The following is a 4406-nucleotide window of genomic DNA, read 5'->3' as shown; positions in this document are numbered from 1 at the left end:
AGATGCATGGCGGAGGAACAATGGGGTACTGTGTGGTTGAAAGGTCATGTGCCTCCAAGGATGCTAATGGGGAAGAAACAAACACTTGAGTTAAAAGGGCACATGCCATTATGGGCCAGCATTAGCCCAGGGCTTCCAGTTGAACATGCCATTATGGGCCAGCCCCTAACCTAAGTGTTCCCACGGTAACAAGGCACTGCAAGCGAGGGTCTTAACCACAATGCAATAGAGCCGGGCTCATCAGCATTCTAGAGCTTTTAACCTCATCTCATCTCATGACAGAGGACAGGACAGAATCAGTATCACACTGTCCATTACATTGACAAAATAAAACTGCCATGCACTGTTAGAGAAATTAATATTGAACTAAGGGCCCTATTGTTATGATCTATACTTACGGTAGCAGTATTCAGATTTGCCACTGTTTTGATCAATTTAATATATCTATGTGTGTTTAACAGCTGTAGACTTTCACAATGCTCCATCTAGTTATTTAATTAACCAATCACTCAAATCAATTAATTAAGCGTATTCAGGCTCACTGAATTCTGTAGATTTTTTTTTTTCAAAAGCCGCCTTTGTGAAGTTTTGCATAAACTCGTTTTCATAAATGAAGACGTCTAGATGTTTGCTTTGCAAAGTAAGAGCCAGCGTCTTCATATTTCCAAGGTTCTTTGACAGCTTTGTTTTTGATGCAAATTATTTATAGCTCACAGGCTGAGACAAACTCAGCATCCCCCTTAGTGGCAACCTTCACGGATCAGAGTTGATGTTCATTTTTATCTGAATAAAGATTAATAATAAAAGAACTACAGCCAAACCTGACCTTGATTAACATCAACCGCTGATTCTGTTTCATTTCACCCCAGATATGGCCCTTAGTCAGTCTGGCTTTGCCCGCAGTGGAGTTCTGTCAGGTCAGCCCTGCTCATGGGCAGCCATCTGTAAGTCTCCCTCCCTCCAATGAGACCGCATTAGAGGCTTTGAGCTGTAAGGCGAATCTGAGCTAATGGAATTGATTCACTCTTTGACCCAGAGAACTACCCATGATGCACCTTGCATGTGCTTTTACACAACCCTATTCAGTAAAGTTGCCCGGGCTGTTTTATTTTATTTTAAAGTACTTCTCAGCCTAATCAATCTTTTGTATGTTTCTCATTTTTAAAACCTTATTATTCACATTAACCAAACAGTTAGCCACCAGGGGTAAAAGTTTAAAAGTTAATTTGACGCTGTCTGCCATGCCCAGTGGCCAACCTTAACTTTCCTCTCCCAGGTGAAATGCCAATCCAATGACTGGCTATGTAATTCACTCTTCATCTCTCTCTCTCTCCGCGCATCTATAGTTTTTATTGATGTTTTCATCGCCCTATCTCTTTCCGTTTGACTATCATAGTACTGCTAACGCGGCATGCATTTTATTTTTCTGCGTACAGATACATTATTAAAGCTTTTAACATGAAAAAAAGAAAAATTAGCTTTGCTGGCCTCCTCGGCACTGTCCCTTTCTATTGAGGTCACACTGAGACGAGCCCAGGAATAGAAGTCGCTGCTCTGCTCCGCTTTCCATTTCGACAAGTGTCTGCTTCACGAAACGTGCTCTGGCTGATGCGATGTGACATTTATTGCAGTATGCGCTTTAGAGCTGGCAGGGCTTTCTTTTTTTTTTTTTTTTTTTGGAAGTTAAAGCCAATCGAGAGTTTATATTATTGATGAGCCTGTCGGAAAGATTATTCCGCAGCCCCTTTACGCAAATCCAGAACCTTCTGGAGTTCCACAGTGGAGGTTCTGAGAACTGGATCTTCGGAAGTTTGCTGTGACTCTTGTTCAGAGCCTTACTTGCCTTAATGCGTTCTGTTGAATATTGTAAAGTACCCTGAGACAGGATTTAATATAATTAAATGCATGTTGACCTATTTTTGTGCTGATAATACCAAAGGTCTTATGAACAGCTTGCTCCCATTGACTGCTAATATATTCTGGGGTGATAATAAGATATAGGGAGGCTGACATTAGAAAGAGTTACAATAAGTGGATTTGATCTGAAAATCCTAAACCACACACACACACACGCACATACACACACGCACACACACACGCACGCACACACATACATACTTCTCTTGAACTTTTATTGTGATTTTCCCGCTGTTTCACCCCTGGCAAATGGGAAAGGGGCTGACATATTTAAAACTTCAGACATCTCGCAAGACGAGCCCAATGGCTTTTAAAACTGCCAAAGGGTGTGTTTCCCAGTGAGAACGTACAACAATCTGACATGTTTATGCAACTGGTGATTTGTTCATGTTGGCGAGAGATGACAGTTTGAAAGAGCAGTAAAAAGACCATAGCAATGGATCAGGTCAGAGACAAAACTTTAAAGAGTGTTGGTACTCTGCAAAGAGGCATGAATACATAGAACAGTGAGTACATTTATGAATTAGTAGTAAACGATTCCATCTGTATAAACTACAGGGGTTTTCGGTCTTATTATTTACTATTGTCGTTCTACACCTGTAAATAGAAAGGATAATAAAGGCAGGCTTTGTCTTTGACAAGTTCGCCCCAGAACAGCTGTACAAAAAAATCAACAGATCAAAATGCAAAATCAACAGATCAAAATTACGTCTGGATTTCAAACTAGTTTTATTTATGAGGAGGAAAGAGGAATGTTTTGAAATTCAAGACAACAACAACGAAAAACTGAGCAATATACACATTTAATAGAAATGCGGAAAAAACAGAGAAACTACAAAAATACATCAAACTGTGTTCTGATTCTATACATTAAGTAATCCCTACTGTCCGAACTGTGGACATCAGCCAATGAATGCAACTGTCAAAAGGCCTTGAAGGAGTTGGTCTTATTATGTACAGTACATTAGATTTCTGGTTTTGCTTTTTGTTTTAACCTAATCACATATACTTTACAGAGAAATGCCTGAATAATATTACTCTGTAATTGATGTTCATTTGCATGCCCACCTTTGCCTTGCCGTGTTTTAAGATAATCTTCAGGTCTTTTTTTTCATAGAGATCAGACTAAGAAAGGGTTGACAACATCATTATCTTTTTTTAATAGGCAGTAAAATAACATGTCTTATTTAAAGAGGCAGGCTTGTTTTTTTAGACCATCACATTTTCAACCACGTAAGGCACGTTGTCATCTATTGAACATTTAATTAGCACCCGGGCAACCACAACAAATGAATGGGAATAAACATCGGAGACATCCTTGAGAAATCCAGTGAAGAGCTGCTAATTGTGCTTCCTTAATAGCCAGCTATGACTCAGCATTTTAGCATTTTATCTGATAATGATATCATTATACGGCTGTGCAGTTTTAATAACTGTGCTTTCATCTGAATCATGTCAGCGCCCCATGGATTAATTTCATTGTGTTGTTTGTAGCAAAGCAGTACTGTAGATAATATAAAAAAATTGACCCTTTTCTTTCCTCGCCCCTTCCATGAAGTATCTGGTAGGTAATTACAGGCAGTTTGACAGCGCGTTCTGTCCCTTTGTTGAAATGGAAAGGCTTTCAATGAGAATCCGTACCACTCCTCTCACTAAAGCATCTTTTATTTTTGATTTTGTGTCTGTGTTCTGAACAGACGCCCTCACGGCAAGCCACAGAATAAAAGCGCCCTCCTGCTTCTTTAATGTAAAACCATAAAAACTGTGGTTTTGTAATGATGAGCAACTTCATTTCACTTGAGAAAGAATCAGAGACTTTCATAATCTGGTAACCCTTTACATTAAGAGTCTCTAATTACTGCGTATTTAAACAGTAGTTACTTAGTAAATACATGTGTTATTACACATAATCACAGCGTTTTCATGCACAGTTACAATGTCCTTAAGAGGTGATGTAATAATAATAATTGCAGGTACAAAATTCAAATTGCTTAGCAGCCAAGCAGTTATTTTGCACTGTGCCCAATGTAAGCTTAGCAGCAATGCAAATTAATCAACACGCACAAATAATGATCTACAGTTATGACAATGAGGGTCTCAATGAGTGTATCAGTCTATTCAGTGCCGCACTTGCAGAGTTAGGCTTACAGAGAGCAGTAGTGGCTCTATGATATATGCTGAAGCCTGAAAATACAAAGCAAAAAAAATATGTCAGAGGAAGGGCAGAACGTGTTCCTTCTTCAACAAGAACCAAGTATCGCCGCATTATTTTCTTCATTATAATGCATTTCAATATAGTTTGAATAGATTAACAGCGAGTGCAAAACATCAGCTCAACACCATTCTTTACAGACACCACATTATTAAAGACCGGTAAAATCAGACCTCACTGCTGCCAAACAGGATTTACGACTGCGTTATGGGGGGGGTTTGCACCCGCAAGTCACTGATTTGATCCAAGGTTAAAAGTGAGTTTCTCTGTAACCATT

Source organism: Polyodon spathula, chromosome 32, assembly GCF_017654505.1.
Source record: "Polyodon spathula isolate WHYD16114869_AA chromosome 32, ASM1765450v1, whole genome shotgun sequence".
NCBI classification, from domain to species: domain Eukaryota; kingdom Metazoa; phylum Chordata; class Actinopteri; order Acipenseriformes; family Polyodontidae; genus Polyodon; species Polyodon spathula.
This window is presented reverse-complemented; position numbering follows the sequence as displayed.